This window comes from Chiloscyllium punctatum, chromosome 26 (genome assembly GCF_047496795.1).
Source record: "Chiloscyllium punctatum isolate Juve2018m chromosome 26, sChiPun1.3, whole genome shotgun sequence".
Lineage (NCBI taxonomy): Eukaryota > Metazoa > Chordata > Chondrichthyes > Orectolobiformes > Hemiscylliidae > Chiloscyllium > Chiloscyllium punctatum.
The window spans coordinates 70,635,657-70,653,792 of record NC_092764.1 but is presented as its reverse complement, the minus strand read 5'-3'; the positions used below and the strand labels follow the sequence as shown (position 1 = coordinate 70,653,792).

The 18,136-nt window shown below is 49.3% G+C and overlaps 1 protein-coding gene and 2 long non-coding RNA genes across 3 annotated transcripts in view; 1 reads left to right on the top strand and 2 right to left on the bottom strand.

Annotated features, from left to right (window-relative positions):
* Window positions 1-173, bottom strand: part of cnot1 (CCR4-NOT transcription complex, subunit 1) — a 161,645-nt gene extending 161,472 nt beyond the window's left edge. The window contains exon 1 of the mRNA XM_072547597.1: window positions 21-173. The gene's annotated coding sequence lies outside the window, so the exon portion shown is untranslated. The remainder of the gene's footprint in view (window positions 1-20) is intronic.
* LOC140453158 (uncharacterized) lies at window positions 97-16,865 on the top strand. Its single transcript, XR_011952313.1, has 3 exons — window positions 97-249; window positions 8,877-12,217; window positions 16,726-16,865. It is a non-coding gene; the product is annotated as an uncharacterized lncRNA (long non-coding RNA).
* Window positions 12,850-18,136, bottom strand: part of LOC140453159 (uncharacterized) — a 32,759-nt gene continuing 27,472 nt past the window's right edge. The window contains exons 3-5 of the long non-coding RNA XR_011952314.1: window positions 14,251-14,434; window positions 13,281-13,428; window positions 12,850-12,960 (exon numbers count right to left, since the gene is read on the bottom strand). This is a non-coding gene — a long non-coding RNA (uncharacterized lncRNA). The remainder of the gene's footprint in view (window positions 12,961-13,280; window positions 13,429-14,250; window positions 14,435-18,136) is intronic.

Genomic DNA, 18,136 nt, shown 5'->3' with positions numbered 1-18,136 from the left:
CTCCTTCTAAGTGTTCTCACGGGAAAGTCCGCCGCTCCAATGGTCACTCCACAAAGTGTCCGCTCCGCTTCCTTTTCAGACTTTGGCCCCGTCAGTCACACACACTCTCTCTCTCTCTTCCTCGATCTCAGTTCGGTCCGTTCGCCCCGGCGGGCCGCTCGCTCACTTTTCACCCGCTGTCGCTCTTCTTCCTCCTCCTCCTCCTCCTGCTGCTGCTGCGTGTAGCCTGAACATGGCGCTGCTCTGCCGGTAGGGTTAAACACAGAGGGAGGCTGAGGGTGTGCGGGGAGGAGTGGGGGGAAATTAGCGGCCTGAGGGAGGGGAGTAGGGAGGGAGGGAGGGAGGGGTTGGGGGGGGAATAAGGGAAAGGGGTGGGGGAGGAGAAAGGAGGGAGGGAGTGCGGAGTAGGCCTGGGCCTGCTGGGCCGGGGATTTGTGTGTGAGGTGAGGGGCGGCGAGGGGAGGAGGGGTGGGGGGAGGTTGCTCGCTCTCTCTCTCTCGACTTTCTCGCTGGCGGGCTCGGTGCGAGCGGCTACAAATGGCGGCGGTTGGCCTCGCTCACTGCGCCATCTTGGAAACACCGACAACCCCCCTCCTCCTCCCCCAAAGTGAGAAAGAAAACACTATAACCACCGGCCGGTGGGGGGGTGGGGGAAGGGAATATTCCTCAAGGAAACTTTTCGCCGTCGTGTCTCTTATTTCCCGCCGGAGGAGAAATTTTTAAGCCTTTGCGCTTTTATTTTGAGGGGGGGAAAAGAAGAACCGATACCAGAAGGAAAGCAATCGGGCGAGAGCGAGACTGCTCGGACTTATTTGATAAGAGATGGGGGGTAAAGTTGAGGGTTTCCGGTGAGCGGGTTCAAGGGAAAGAAGATTGTGGGTCTGTGTTCAGAAAATTGTGTTATTTTATTTCTTTTAATTGTAGCTTTTCTTTAAAAAAAGTAAGTCATGTTCAACCCGCCCTCGAAATCCATCCATGGCCCCTCTCTGACACAGTTCGAGGGAAAGACGGTCTCCCTCCTGACGAGCACAAAGCTCCGTCACAACCAATCGCAGACTCGGGCCGTACCCGCCAATCATATACCCGGCCCTCACCAAGCCGTGGCCAATCACACGTCCCGCCTCTCACCCGCCAAACACCCGCCACAATGCGCCAATCGGAGGCCATGCAACCCCAACCCGCCATTCACAAATCCCGCCTACACCGGCCAGCGCCCATCCCCGACTTCCGGGCCTTGCACGCCAATCACCAGACGCTCGCCCCTTCCCGCCTTCTTGTCGGAAGACCCCGCCTACTCACGCCAATCATAAAGCGCCGCCCTTGCCCTGCGCGCACGGAAACCACGCCCCCAGGTCGCCCGTGGCGATAACAAACCTCGCCCGCAGCGTGCTCGATGGTGGACACGCCCCCTCCACTCGGGGTCATCAACAAACCCCGCCCTTGGTTGTCGGGACCAGCCCACAACCAATCCGAAACGTTCCTCGGTCCCGACCACCGGGAAAGCAATTACCCCTCTACCCGCCCAGAGTTGGTACAGCCCAACGGTCTTCGCTTTACGATCAATGTATTTTTAGTTTCACTAAATCGCGAAATCACTACTTTTCCTTGAAACGGATCGATGCTCTGTTTTAAAAGACGACTTTAGTTCAAGCAGAATATTCCGAATCTAAAGCCAGTGTGTAGGGTAGGTTTTTAATTTAATAATAATCAGATACTCGGCGCGTGAGGGTCACAGGAGCAATTTGTTCACGAGAGGAGGTCAACACCATCAGAGTCTACACCAGCCCACACCAACACCACCACCTCTACCCCCCCCTCCCGGGATAAACACCCCCCCCCGGGGTAAACACACACCTACCCCCCCCCGGGGTAAACACCCCCCCCCGGGGTAAACACCCCCCCCCCGGGGTAAACACACACCTACCCCCCCCGGGTAAACACACACCTACCCCCCCCCGGGGTAAACACACACACCCCCGGGGTAAACACACACACCCCCGGGGTAAACACACACCTACCCCCCCCCCGGGGTAAACACACACCTACCCCCTCCCGGGGTAAACACCCCCCCCCGGGGTAAACACACACACCCCCGGGGTAAACACACACCTACCCCCCCCCCCCCGGGGTAAACACACACCCCCCGGGGTAAACACACACCCCCCCGGGGTAAACACACACCCCCCGGGGTAAACACACACCTACCCCCCCCCGGGTAAACACACCCCCCCCGGGGTAAACACACACCCCCTCCGGTATAAACACACACCTACCCCCCCCCCCGGGGTAAACACACACCTACCCCCCCCCCCCCCCGGGGTAAACACACACACCCCCCTCCCGGGATAAACACACCCCCCCCGGGGTAAACACACACACCCCCCGGGGTAAACACACACCCCCCGGGGTAAACACACACCTACCACCCCCCGGGGTAAACACCCCCCCCCCCCCCGGGGTAAACACACACCCCCCCCCGGTATAAACACACACCTACCCCCCCCCCGGGGTAAACACACACCTACCCCCCCCGGGGTAAACACACACCCCCCGGGGTAAACACACACCCCCCCCCCCCCGGTATAAACACACACCTACCCCCCCCCCCCGGGGTAAACACACACAGACCCCCCCCCCTCCCCCCCCCCCGGGGTAAACACACACAGACCCCCCCCCCCCCCCCCGGGATAAACACCCCCCCCCCGGGGTAAACACACACCTACACCCCCCCCCCCCGGGATAAACACACACACCCCCTCCCGGGGTAAACACACACCTACCCCCCCCCCCCGGGATAAACACACCCCCCCCCCCCGGGATAAACACCCACCCCCCAGGATAAACACACACACCCCCTCCCGGGGTAAACACACACCTACCCCCCCCCTCCCGGGATAACACCCCCCCCCCCCCCCCCCCCCCGGGGTAACCCCGGGATAAAAACACACAGACCCCCCCTCGGGGTAAACACACACCTACCCCCCCCCGGGGTAAACACACACCTACCCCCCCCCCCCCCCCCGGGGTAAAACACACCCCCCCCCGGGATAAACACACACACCCCCTCCCGGGGTAAACACACACCTACCCCCCCCCCCGGGATAAACACACCCCCCCCCCCCGGGATAAACACCCCCCCCCCCCAGGATAAACACACACAACCCCCTCCCGGGGTAAACACACACCTACCCCCCCCCTCCCGGGATAAACACCCCCCCCCCCCCCCCCCGGGGTAACCCCGGGATAAAAACACACAGACCCCCCCTCGGGGTAAAACACACACCTACCCCCCCCCCGGGGTAAACACACCACCTACCCCCCCCCTCGGGGTAAACACACCCCCCCCCCCCCCCCCCCCCCCCGGGATAAACACCCCCCCCCTCGGGGTAAACACACACCTACCCCCCCCCCCCGGGGTAAACACACACAGACCACCCCCCCGGGGTAAACACACACCTACCCACCCCCCGGGATAAACACAAACACCTACCCCCCCCGGGTAAACACCTACCCCCCCCCCGGGGTAAACACACACCTTACCCCCCCCCCCCCCCCCCTCGGGGTAAACACACACCTCCCCCCCCCCGCCCGGGTAAACACACACCTACCCCCCCCCGCCCGGGTAAACACACACCTACCCCCCCCGGGTAAACACACACAAGACTACCACACCCCCCCCGGATTAACACCCCACACAGACCTTCCCCGTGACTAACACATAGCCCCTCCCCCCCAGGACTAACACACAGCCCCCCCCCGGATTAACACTCACAGCCCCTCCCCGGGATTAACACACACAGCCCCTCCCCCTGGATTAACCCCCCCACACAGCCCTTCCCCCTGGGATTAACACACACAGCCCCCCCCCCCCCAGGATTAAACCCCACACAGCCCCTCCCCCCGGGATTAACACACACAGCCCCTCCCCCCGGGATTAACACACAGCCAACTCTCCTGGGACTAACCCCCCCACACAACCCCTCCCCGGGATCAACACACACAGCCCCCCCCCCTCCCCCCGGGGGTAACATACAGCCACTCTCCTGGGACTAACCCCCCACACAGCCCCTCCCCCGGATTAACTGCCCACACATCCCCGCCCCCCCCCCCCCGGATTAACCCCCATACAGATCCTGCCCCTGGGATTAACCCTCACACAGCCCCTCCCCTCAGAATTAGCCCCCACACGGCCCCTCCCCATGGATTAACCCCCACATAGCCCCTCCCCCGGGATTAACCCCCACACAGACCCTCCCCTCGGGATTAAACACCACACAGCCCCTCCCCCAGGATTAACCCCCACAAACTCCTCCCTCTTGGATTAACACACAGCCCCCGGGATTAACCCCCACACAGACCCTCCACCGGAATTAACCCCCCCACAGCCCCTCCCCCCGGATTAACCTCACACAGACCCTCCCCACGGGATTAATTCCAACACAGCCCCCCCGGGATTAACCCCCACAGAGCCCCTCCCCCTGGGACTAACCCCCAAACAGCCCCTCCCCCTGGGATTAACCCCCACACAGCCCCTCTGCGGATTAACACACACAGCGCTGCCCCCTGGGATTAACCCTCACATAGCCCCTCCCCCGGATGAACCTCACCGACCCTCCCACGGGATTAACTCCCACACAGCCCCTATCCCCGGGATTAACCCTCACACAGCCCCTCCCCTCCCGGGACTAACCACCACACAGCCATTCCCCCTCGGGATTAACACCCCACACAGACCCTCCCTCCGGAATTAACCCCCACACTGCACCTCCCCCGGGATGAACACACACAACGCCTCCCCCGGGATTAACCCCACACAGACACACAGCCCCCAGGACTAACTCTCACACAGCTCCTCCCCCTGGGATTAACCTTCACACAGCCCCTCCCCCCCAGTATTAATCCCCACACAGCCCCTCACCCTGGGATTAACACACACAGCCCCTCCCTGGATTAAACCCCACACAGCCCCTCACCCTGGGATTAACACACACAGCCCCTCCCTGGATTAAACCCCACACAGCCCCTCCCCCAGGATTAACAGACACAGCCCCTCCCCCGGGTTAACCCTCATACAGCCCCTCCCCCGGAATTAGCCCTCACTCAGCCCCTCCCCCAGGAGTAACTCCCACACAGCCCAGCCCCACTCTCGGGATTAACCCTCACACAGCCCCCTCCCCTAGGATTACCCTCACACAGACCCATCCCGGGAATTAACACCCATACAGCCCCTCCCCAAGGGATTAACCCTCACACAGCCCCTCCCCTGGGATTAACCCCCACACAGCCCCTCCTCTCGGGATTAACCCTCACACAGCCCCTCCCCCGGGATTAACCCTCACACAGACCCTCTCCCCCAGAATTAACCCTCACACAGAGCCTCCCCCCGGGATTAACCCCCACACAGCCTCTTCCCTTGGGGTTAACCCTCAAACAGCTCCCCCCCGGGATTAACCTCCACACAGCCCCTCTCCCCAGATTATCACTCACTCAGACCCTGCCCCCAGGAGTAACCCCCTCACAGACCTTCCCCCAGGATTACCCTCACACAGACCCTCCCCTAGGATTAACACATACTCAGCCCCACCCCCCCCTGGATTAAACCCCACACAGCCCCTCCCCCAGGATTACCCTCACACAGACCCTCTCCGGGATTAACACACAACTCAGACAACTCAGCCCCACCCCACCCTCTGGATTAACACTCACACAGCCCCTCCCCTGGGATTAACACACACTCAGCCCTGCCCCGCCCCCCCCCCCACAGAATTAACCCTCACACAGCTCCTCCCCCCCAGGGTTAACACACAACTCAGCACCCCCCCCGGATTAACACCCGCACAGCTCCTTCCCCCCAGGATTAACACACACTCAGCCCCTCCCCCAGGTTAACCCGCACAGAGCCACTTCCCCATGGATTAACTCTCACAGCCCCTCACCCCAATTAACCACCCACACAGACACTCCCCCAGGGATTAACCCTCACAAAGCTCCTTCCCCCGGGATTAACCCTCACACAGCCCCTCCCCCAGGATTACCCTCACACAGACCCCTCTGGGATTAACACACAACTCAGCCCCACAACCCCCCCAGATTAACACCCACACAGCCCCTCCCCCAGGATTACCCTCACACAGACCCCTCTGGGATTAACACACAACTCAGCCCCACAACCCCCCCAGATTAACACCCACACAGCCCCTCCCCTGGAATTAACACACACTCAGCCTCCCCCGAGATTAACCCCCACAAAGCCCCTCCCACAGGATTAACCCCCCCCACAGGCCCCTTCCCCTGGGATTAACCCCCACACTGCCCCTTCCCTGGGATAACCCCCACACTGCCCCTTCCCTGGGATAACCCCCACACAGCCCCTCCCCCTGGATTAACCCACACAAAGACCCTCCCCCCAGGATTAACCCCCACTCAGCCCCTCCCCCTGTGATTAACCCTCACACAGACTATCCCCGGGATTAACCCTCACATAGCCCCTCCTCCCGGAATTAACCAGCACAAAACCCCACCCCGGGATTAACCCCCACACAGCCACACCCCCAAAGGATTAACCCCCACACAGCCCCTCCCCCGGGATCAGCCCGCACACAGCCCCTCCCCCAGGGACTAACCCTCACACAGCTCCTCTCCCGCATTTACCCACACACACCGACCATCCCCGGGATTAACCCCCACACATCCTCTACCCGACACTCTCCCTGGAATTAAACCCCACACAACCCCTCCCCCAGGATTAACCATCATACAGCCCCTTCCCTGGGAATAACCCTCACACAGTCCTTCCCCCCGGATTAATCCTCACACTGCCACTCCCCCGGGATTAACCCCCACACAGCTCCTCGCCCGGGATTAACCCTCACACAGCCCCTCATCTGGTTTTAACCCTCACACAGCTCCTCCCCTGGGATTAACCCCCAAACAGCCCCTTCCCCGGGATTAACCCCCACACAGCCCCTCCCCCCAGGATTAACCCCCACAACGCCCCTCCCCTGGGATTAACCCACACACTGCCCCAGCCCCAGAATTAACACGCACTCAGCCTTAACCCCTACACAGTCCCTCCCCTCGAGATTCACACCCATACAGCCCCTCCCCAGGGATTAACACACACTCAGCCCCTCCCCGGATTAACCCTCACACAGCCCCTCCCCCTGTGAATTAATACACACTGCCCCTTCCCCGGGATTAACCACCACACAGCCCCTACCCTGGGATTAACCCCCACACAGCTCCTCCCCTGGGATTAAACCCCACACAGCCCCTCCCCCAGGATTAACCCCCACACAGCCCCTCCTCCACACTCTCCCGGAGACTAACTTCCACACAGATCCATCCCTCACACTCTCCCTGAGACTAACCCCACACAGCCCCTCTCCCACACCCTCACCAGGATTAAACCCCACACAGCCCCTCCCCCACACTCTCCCTGCGACAAACCCCCACACCCTCTCTGCGACTAATCCCCCAAAGCCCCTCATCTGGGATTAACCCCCACAAAGCCCCTCCCCCGGGATTAACCGCCACACTGCCCCTCCTTTGCAATTAACATGCACTCCGCCCCTCCCTGGGATTAACCCCTCCACAGCCCCTCTCTCGGAATTCACACCACACAGCCCCTCCCCTCGGATTAGCCGTCACACAGCCCCTCCAACCGGGATTAACCCCCACACAGCCCTTCCCCGGGATTAACCCCCACACAGCCCCTCTCCCCGGGATTAACCCTCACACAGCCCCTCCCCCCCTGGGGCTAACCCCCATACAGCCCCTCCCGCAGAACTAATCCCCACAAAGCCCCTCCCCCAGGATCAACACACACACAGCCCCTCCCTCAAAATTAACCCCCACACAGCCCCTCTCCCCGGGATTAACCCTCACACAGCCCCTCCCCCCCTGGGGCTAACCCCCACACAGCCCCTCCCCCAGAATTAATCCCCACAAAGCCCCTCCACCACACTCTCCCTAGGATTAACCCCCACATAGCCCCTCCTCCACACACTCCGTGGGGTTATGTTTTGATTGTGTTAAAAGTCCAAATTCATAGTGGTATGTTGTAACAATATAAAACAACATTGTTGTTTCTCACACTTGTGACAACCTATTCTACACATGGGAGTACACATGATGACACAAGTAGTAGAGATGAGGATTCTGGCATGTTCTGTCAAATAACTTTGGCATTGTATGTCAGTGACTTGCACTTGGACGTACCCAAGGTCTACCTGGAGAACCCTCATGGAAAGGCATTGACCAGCAACCTACACTTTGAGGACTTGGATAAAAACTGTAAAAAGAAATTGCAAACTTGCCAACACTTAACAGAAGCTGTTTTTTCCCAATGGCAGTTAACTGTCATTTAGCTGTAAGTGATTCTTTGAATATGTGCTAATTGCTGTGAACAGAAAGGTGATACAGCACTTACAACTTGGGTGTGGTTTAAGTCAGGTGTACAAAAATAAACAGTCTCTGCTAATACTTGTCAGCAGAGAGTGGGAATAAAGTGAGATCATCACAAAACAATGGGGAATTTGGAGCAGATGGCACTGTTTTTTTGGCTGCAATGGTTGCAGTGGTTTGAATTGCCGCTAAATATTTAATTTTTACACTGGAGACATGACCAAACAGTCCATTCCAGCTCTACTTGAGCCTCTTCCCATCTTCAGTCTATTATCATACACCAGTATTTTCTGCATTACAACATTGGCTCCACTTCTAAACTATGTAATTAGCTATAAAGAGGTTTGAGACCAGCACTTGCAATATGCTTTAATGCAATATATTGTTTGCTTCAATCACTTTCTGTTGTGGCAAGTTCCATGTTTTCACCACTCTCTGTAAAGTAGTTTTTCTTCTGAATTCCCTATTAGGTGATGGGCATAGAAGTCAGATTACAAAGCAGTTGTTTTCCCACCATGCCCCAAAGGCTGCAAAATCTGAGTGACACCTGGGAAAGTTTCAAACAGAAGCTTCAGTGCTGCTGATGGAAGATCTAATCTGGATAATGCCAGACAAACATGTGCAGTCACCAGGAAGCAGGCATCCAGGGAGCAAGGAAGTCAACACTTAACTACATGATAAACTACATGAGAAGGCCACTGCAGGAGAATGCTGAACACTTTTGTCCAACATGGCCTTTCTACTCCCAACTCACGACTGGACAAAGGTTGTAGGACGGTCAACAAAATGGTTTTAAAGATACCATTAAGGTGATTGAATTTCAGTTAAACAGCAAGGAAGAGGATGCACTGAATTGTTCACAGTAACTTGCTTCACCAAGTCCTAACTGCTAATGTAGATTGGTCTTTGTTTTATTCTATTTCTCTCATTTATTTTACCTTTTCCATTGAACTATGTGCAGCTAAATCAAGTCTGCACCTGACTATGTTGTAGATTTGTTCACACAATCCTTCTTTAGGATTGGGATCTACTCAGGCCCATCTGGTCTGCTGTGATAGAAGAAATTCACTTCCTACTGTAACTAGAAGAGGGTCCATTATTGAACAAGAGATAGTTTATTGCACATTAGCAACTAGTTACAGATTACATTGAAATTGAAGAGAACCTGGAAATTATGTCTTACTCTGTCAAGGTCCTAACCTGAGTTGCACTTAAGTCCACATGAAAATATCATAGCACACAGTACTTAAAATGCTTCAGTACTAACCCTTTCAGACCTTTACTACTTGATACAACATGCACCTCCATTACCTTTCACTAACTGCACCATTATTTCATACTGTCTCTCTTTCTCAACCTTTTGTTTCTCTCTGACTCCATCTCTCCTCAAAACATTGTGGTAAATGTCCTTCTCAGTCCAAGGAATTGCAGGTATACTGATATTATTCCCGACTCAAGGAAACATGTTTCTAAGAATTCCTTCTAGGAATTGTGGTAGCCCACAAAACCACTAAAACAGCAGCTAATGAACTTGAAAGACCCTATACAGACAACAAACAAAACTGATGTCATTTACAAAATATCATGCAAGAACTGTAACAAACACTACATTGGACAAACTGGCAGAAAACTAGCCACGAGGATACATGAACATCAACTAGCCACAAAAAGACATGACTCAATCTCATTAGTATCCTTACATACAGATGAGGAAGGACACACCTTCGACTGGGACAACACATACATCCTAGAACAAGTGAGTCAGAGACACACACGAGAATTCCTAGAAGCATGGCATTTCCAACCGGAACTGTATCAACAAACACATTGACCTGATCCCATTTACCACCCCCTGAAAAAAAGAACAGAAAATGACATCACCACAAGAAATAACATCACCAGCCCAAGGAAACCTAAACATATAAATAGAAAGCGGGCCATGCCAACGGTGTTTCATCTGGAGGCTCACTGATGATCTTACCTAGTATAGTGATGAAACATCTGAAAACAAACCTTCCAGCTCAACGAGTAAACCTACATCCAGAACCTCAACCTGAGTTACAAATCTTCTCAAAACTCGATGTCACCATATATTTCCTGATATTCTATATCTTCCATGCCCTTCTCCACAGTAAACACATATGCAAAATACTCATTTATCATCTTCCCCATCTCCTGCGGCTCCACACAAAGGCCACCTTGCTGATCTTTGAGGGGCCCCTATTCTCTCCCTGGTTACCCTTTTGTCCTTAATGTACTTGTAATTTATCAGTTCTGCCTTGTTCCCGGCTTTGTCCCTGCCTGATCTGACTGTTTGACTCACTTCTTTTATCAACTGTACCAGATCAGATTGATCTCTTTCCTCACTATCTTCCCGGTTCCTCCAAGATCCCTTGTGAATTTTACTGTTTGTTAAGTTTTCTTAGATGCACTCCAACGTCCAGTGATTAATGAATTCAACAGCAAAATAACTTCAACTAGATCAAGTTAGAGTCATTGAGTCCTACAGCATGGAGACAGGCCCTTTGGCTCAAACTAGTCCATGCCGACCAAAATGTCCATTAACGCTAACCCCATTTCCCTGCACTTGGCCCATATCCTTCTAATCCTTTCCTATCCATGTATGTGTCCAAATGCCTTTTAACTGTTGTTAATGTACCCTCCTCAACCACTTCTGCTTGCAGCTCATTCCACATGCATACCACCCTCTGTGTAAAAAAGTTGCCCCTCAGGTTCCCTTTTATTCTTTCCCCTTTAACCTTAAAGTCCCTCTAGTCCTTGATTCTCCAACCCTGGGAAAAAAAGATCTAGTGCATTCATCCTATCCCTGCCTCTCATGATCTTATACACTTCTATAAGATCCCCTCTCAGTCTCTGACACTCGAAAGAAAACTGTCCTAGCTTGTCCAACCTCTCCCTATAACTTAGTCCATTGAGTTCATTGTACATGAAACTCATATGCCATTTTTTGGCCCAGTTCCCCAGCTGATCGATGTCCTGCTGCAATTTCTGATAACCTTCCTCACTGTCCACAATACTGCCTATTTCAGTGTTATCAGCAAACTGGCTAATCACCTCCAAACTGGCTAATCATGCCTTGCACATTCCCATCCGTATCATTGATATAGATAACAAATATTTATGGGCCCAGCACCAACCCCTGAGGCACTCCACTACTCACAAGCCTCCAGTCCAACAAGCATCCTTCCACTATTACCCTCTGCTCCTACCATCAAGTCAATTGTGTATCCAATTTGCCAGCTTGCCCTGGATTCCATGAGATTTAACCTTCCAGCGTAGCCCACCGTGTGGAACATTATCACAGGCCTTACTTAAATCCATATAGACTACGTCTACCATCCTGAGTTATCAGTCAAAAGATTAAAATGAAAGCTAAACAGTAAACTGAGGCGGAGAGAAAACCCTGGACAGTGAGGAGACATGCGTGGAGGTGGCAGGAAATATTCAGTGAACCCACACACAACTAAAATCAAGATTAGCATCGCAGAACAACTGGTCACTGATGGATTTGCGAGTGTTGCCATTGTCTATTTGCATTAAGTTAAGGCAGTGGGTAAATTCAAAAACAAATTGGGAACCAAATTAATAGAACATGGCAGGGCGCCCACGTCCTGTCAAATGCACATCTTAAAACTATCGGAACTCCAGGAGATAAAGCTGCTCTCTTTTTTGGAGGTTCCAAGTTCCAAGGATGAATTTTTGCCCCTCTGGAATTGTGGGTTCTGAGGAAACTAAATCCAACACTGGATCCACATACCCTGCCACAAGTGGAGCAGATCATTTTGAAGAGGTATGTGGGTGGAATGCTCCGTACTTTGCACATTTCTTTCATTGTTTGCATTTGGCCTCCATCTTAGTCCATCAGAAACCCACAAGATTGCTGGTACCACTGCAATATGTTTGCGAGGCTGATGTCTGCATGGAAGCTTGTTGTCAGTGATGATTACCATGTTATTAAAAGTGTGAAGGCAGAGATGGAATGACTGGCTGCCAGGCAGATAAGAAGGATGAGGAACATAGTGCTTTGCATCCCAATTCCAATCTACTATATTGTTTTGAAATCTAATGAGTACCAAGATTTCTTTGGGAAATACAGTCAGAGCCAAGGCAAAAGCACTATGAGCAGTTCAGCTGTACACTGGGGGAGATAATGGGAGATACAAGAGAAAGGACATATATGCCTGTCAGGTGCGAGGGTCAGAATGTCAGCTGAAAGTAACCGATCTTGTCTGAAGTTGCGATTTGGTTGCATCACTCAGTTGTATGAACCTTTCTGATTCTGCTTCTACTCAGCAAAGAAAATCCAAGAAATAATTATCTTTTCATTTGGTGAGTAACTGACTAAACTTGACTTGCAAGGAGTGGTTTATTAGTTTATATTTCAAAATTCCTCAATCCTAAATAAAAACTCTTGTCACCAGTAAACTTATTTGAAGGCCATGTGGATAATTCGATGAACTGTCAGGACAACGAATAGGAGTTGTGCCAGCTTTTGGAGAAGTCGGATCGATATCCAGTCTCAACCAACGGTTTCTGTAACAAGTCCAATCAAATTAGCCATGGCTAGGACTGTATCATTACTTCGCACACATCAATATTAATCTTCTTGAAACCTGTTTAAACTTTGGATATTCAGTAGGTTGGCTTTGACTATTCACTCAGTATGTTAGCTTCTAAGACAAGCGTGCTAAGTTTTCAATTCACAGATTGCTAAAGTATTTAAACATTTTAAAATGATTTTTAAAAGTGTTTAAAAGATTATAATTTTTGAAAGAAATGCAGTATTTAAAAGTGATTACAAGTATTGAATAAAAGTTAGTTCAAAACAACTTCAGATACTTTAAAGCACTGACCTGAATAGTGACTGACTGCTTGACCTCAAAAGGTATACCTTCTGGGGATGGCAATGGTGGTGTCACCTTGCTGAGAATCCACTTCACCACCAGGCCTCTGAGGTCAGTTCACTGCTGGAGCCCTGCTTCAAACAGGACAGCAAGTTGTCTACAACCAAGATAAGAATGAACATATTTAGGCAGTTCATGGGCCAGCACCAGAGTTTTGTTGTACAGTTGAAAATCTGACCTGCGGCAGAATAGAGGAAATAGTAATGAGAAGTGTAAGGGAACAGTGCCTATCCACAGACCCCTGAAGTCAGCAAGAGAGGTAGATAATGTGGTTATGAAGGCGCACAGTATATATGATATGAGGAACTGAATTAAATACAGTTAGCCTGTATCTAAAGCATTGTATATAATTCTGGTCACTATATTACATAAAAGATGTGTTCACATTCAAGAGGATGCAAAGAATATATACAAATGCTATTGACAGAAAACGTCCATGTGGAAGGATCAGATAGGTTGCAGTTGTATTCTTTTGAAACAAAGATAACTGAGATTTAAATGAGGTATGTTAAATTGATGAACTTGGATCAATTGGATATGAAGACCCTGTTTCAGTTAGCAGAAAGATCAGTAACAAGGGGCGCAGTTTTAAACCAGTTGGTTTGAAAGAATAGATGGGAACAAAGAAATTTTCTTGCCCAGAGAGTGATGGGAGTCTAGAACCACTGTTTGTGGTAGAAGCAGTAATCTTTTTTGCATTTAACAGATACTTTGAAATGCATTTGAAGCTCCATAATCCACAGGGTTACAGAGCAAGAGTGGAAATTAGGATTAGGTTTAATAGCAGAATAGGCGAAATGGCTGCCTTCTGAAGTTTCCTCTCATCATCACATAGAGCGTGAGGAAGTACCACAATTGATACAATAATGGGACAATATTATTGTAAGTAAATATAAGACTATAGAACAACAACTCTAACCTGTGTTCAGTTCTGGATTGAAACAATAGCAGGGACAGTGCAGATTCTATCAGTTTCCTGATGAAGGGCTTCGGCCTGAAACGTCGATTTTCCTGCTCCTTGGATGCTGCCTGACCTGCTGTGCTTTTCCAGCAACACACACTAGGATTCTATTAGGACAGTACCCAGTAGGGGATCTGATCGACTGTAAAAACAAAGTAACACTTCAAAAATTATTGCTTTTGTGTTCAAAGCGGAGGAAATCATGAGTTGATTTAATATAGATAAGGAAAGGAACAGGGTAGATAGATGTTGACAGTTCCTACTGACTTGAGGGGATTGGGTCAAGAGGACCTGGAAGTAACAGAAAATGCATGCAGTTTAAAATGCAGGGTAGATGAAACCTTTACATGGCATTGTGGAATGCTTTACTGGAGTTTTTGATTGAAGAAGGCCGGCATGGTGGCTCAGTGGTTAGCACTGCTGCCTTAAATGCCAGGGTTTGATTCCAGTCTTGGGCGACTGTGTGTGTGGGGTTTGCACGTTCTCCCTGTGTCTGCATAGGTTTCCTCCCACAAGTTAGGTGAATTGGCCATGCTAAATTGCCCATGGTGTTCAGAAATGTTAGGTTAGGTGCATTAGTCAGGGATAATATATTAGGTAGAGAATGGGTCTGGGTGGGATATTCTTCAGTGGGCTTGTTGGGCAGAAGGGACTGTTTCCATGCTGTAGGGATTCTAATAAAAGAGTTTGTTAGTTTTTAACATTGTGTTTGACAGTTTAGTGGTTGAAGGAAATGGAGAAATAAAAGGATATGAGAACAGAATGGAGTCATATGGTTAAAATTATATTTGCAATGAGCATTAACATTGGCATTGGATAGAATAAACATTGTTTCCTTTTTTGTAATTGATATTAAAAATACTAATATAGTGTCTCTATCAAGTTGCAAAATATTTCAAGCCACTTCATATGAAGTGTCATACTACACCGAGCAAATGTTATGAAAAAGTTGTTATTGGCGTTGTTTGGTAAGGAAAAAATATAGAAAATACTGGAAATCTACAGCAAGTCAGTCAGCATTCAGTTCAGATGAATTATGCTACTGAGAAATACTAACCTTATATTCTTCACTCACACAGTCATTGCTCCATGTTTCTACCATTTTCTGTTACATAAAAATGTTTCAAGCACTAACCAAACATTTTAAAAATAAAAATGGAGAACTGTAACTGAGGAGAAAAGTACAAAGTCATGCTCGGCTGGCAGAGAGGTAAAGTCTGGAGTGAAACTGAATAGAAATATCACTATTTTAATATCCAGGTATGATTTGGAGATGCCGGTGTTGGACTGGGGTGTACAAAGTTAAAAATCACACAACACCAGGTTATAGTCCAACAGGTTTAATTGGAAGCACACTAGCTTTCAGAGCGACGCTCCTTCATCAGGTGATTGTGGAGGGCTTGATCATAACAGAATTTTTGCGATAAATTCTGTGTGTTACGATCGTGCCCTGCACAATCACCTGATGAAGGAGCATCGCTCCGAAAGCTAGTGTGCTTCCAATTAAACCTATTGGACTATAACTTGGTGTTGTGTGATTTTTTAACTTAATATCCAGGTAATACTTTTGTAAACCTATGGTTCACTCTCACCAAGACCAAAATATTCTTCCCAGGGTGTCTGTCCAGATCTGCTCACAGTACCCAAGTGGGATCCAACCAGGGTTTTGTAAAATATCTGCATCCTTGCATTCCCATTCTCAAGATATAATAGCCACCATTCCCCTAGTTTTCTTGATTATTTTCTGCACTTGTTTGTGACATTTTAAAGATCAGTGTGTCTGAATCCCCAGTCTCTTTGGACATCCGCTGTATTTAACTTCATAAAAACTAGAAATTAATCCAATCTATCCTTTCTTGGTCCAAAATGGATAATTTCACACTTGCTTACATTGAACTCCATCTACTACAGTTTTGCCTATTCACATCGTCCATTAATATCAATGAGATTTAAAATCTTTTTCTTCATCTTACCTATCAATTTGCTCTTTTTTGTCAAGCAAAGTTGTTATCAACCTACTCTGGTCCCCCACTAAATATATCTAAAATGAGGAAAGCTATTTTCACCCAGAGAGTGGCGAATCTGTGGAATTCTCTGCTACAGAAAATGGTTGCGGCTGAAGTATTAAAAGTTTTCAGAAAGGAGACAGAGTTCTTAGAGTTGAAGGGCTCAAGGGTATGAATATGGAAATGGGTACTGAGCAGTTTGATCCATGATCATATTGATTGGTGGAACAGGCTCAAAAGGTCAAATGGCCTACCGTTGTCTTATTTTCTGTTTCTATATTAGTCTTCTCGGTTTCAAAATGCACGTAAAATTCAATCATATTGTGTTGCTACCAACGAGAGGTTCTTTTACTCTGAGGTCAATAATTAGTTCTGTTGCATTACATAATAACAAGTCTAATATAATTTGTTCTCTGGTTGGTTCCAGTATCTGCTGCTCTAAGAAACTGCCTTGAAAGCATTCGATGAACTTAACTTTGCATTATCAGCAAATTGGATGCATTACACTGGATCTCCTCATCTAAGTTATAAATAAAGTTTGCAAATAACTGAGTCTGAAGCACTGATCCTCCTCGCACTCTATGAGTTATGCTTTGCTGTCCTGAAAGTGACCCATTTATTCCTGCTGTGTTTTCAGTCTGTTGACCAGTCCACGATCTGCTAATACCTCCAGTTAATCATGAGTAACAACATCTACTATGGCACCTTATTAAATAACTTCTGAAAATTCAAAAATATGTACACTACATCCATTGCTTTAAGTTTATTCACTTTGCAACTTACACCCTTGAAAAACCTGAATAGTTGTCTATGTATAAGTCAGTCTTTAAAGATTTATAAATCCCTTGAAAAATTGACATCAAGTTGTATGCAGAGTATAAAACTGAACTGCTTGCACGGGTGGTCACAATTTTAAAATATCAGTGGCACCTAACACAAAGATTGGGCATGTCTTAAATTGCCTTATATTTTCACAACGCAGCCTATAAAATCTGCTTGATTACTTGTACCTTGTTATAATCTTCAGCTTCAATCATCCTTTGAGATTGAGGATAACTTTCTTACACTACGGAGTTGCGAATCCTGAGTCGACTAAACTGTCCAGTGCTGCATTCACACGCCCTGCCACAGGAGAGGTGGTGGTGTTTGCTGAAATGGGTGGGTGAGATGGTCACATTTTTGCATGCTCTTTCCTGTATTTGTACTTGTGTTCCATATTGGCCTATCAGAAAAGCCAAAAGTACTAAGTGGATGATCCATCCCAGTTTCCTGAGATCCCTAGCATTACAGATGCCAGATTTCATCAATTTTCTTGTGAAGAAGACTCAAGATGGTTGCAGATGATTTGGAGAGATTAGATGAGTGCGCAAAGTTCTAGCAATTTTTTAAAAAGTTATTTATGGAATTTGGGCATCTCTGGCTAGGCCAGTATTTATTGCTATCCCATAATTGCTCAGAGGGCAGTTAAAAGTCAGCCACATTGCTGTGGGTCTGGAGTCACATGTAAGTCAGACTAGGTGAGGATGGCAGATTTCCTCCCCTAAAGGACATTAGTGAACCAGGTGGGTTTTTCCCCTGACAGTCAACAATAGTTTCATTGTCATCATTTGACTATGAATTCCAGATTCTTTATTGAATTCAAATTTCACCATCTGCCGTGGCAGGACTTGAATCCAAGGCTTTAGAACATTACCTGAGTCTGTGGATTAATAGTGATAATGCTGCTATACCATCACCTTCCCTAGCATAATGTGGGAAAATGTGAAATTGTGCATTTTGTCATGAATTAAAACAGGCATGTTATCTGAATGGTGAGAGATGCAGAGGGATCTGGGTGT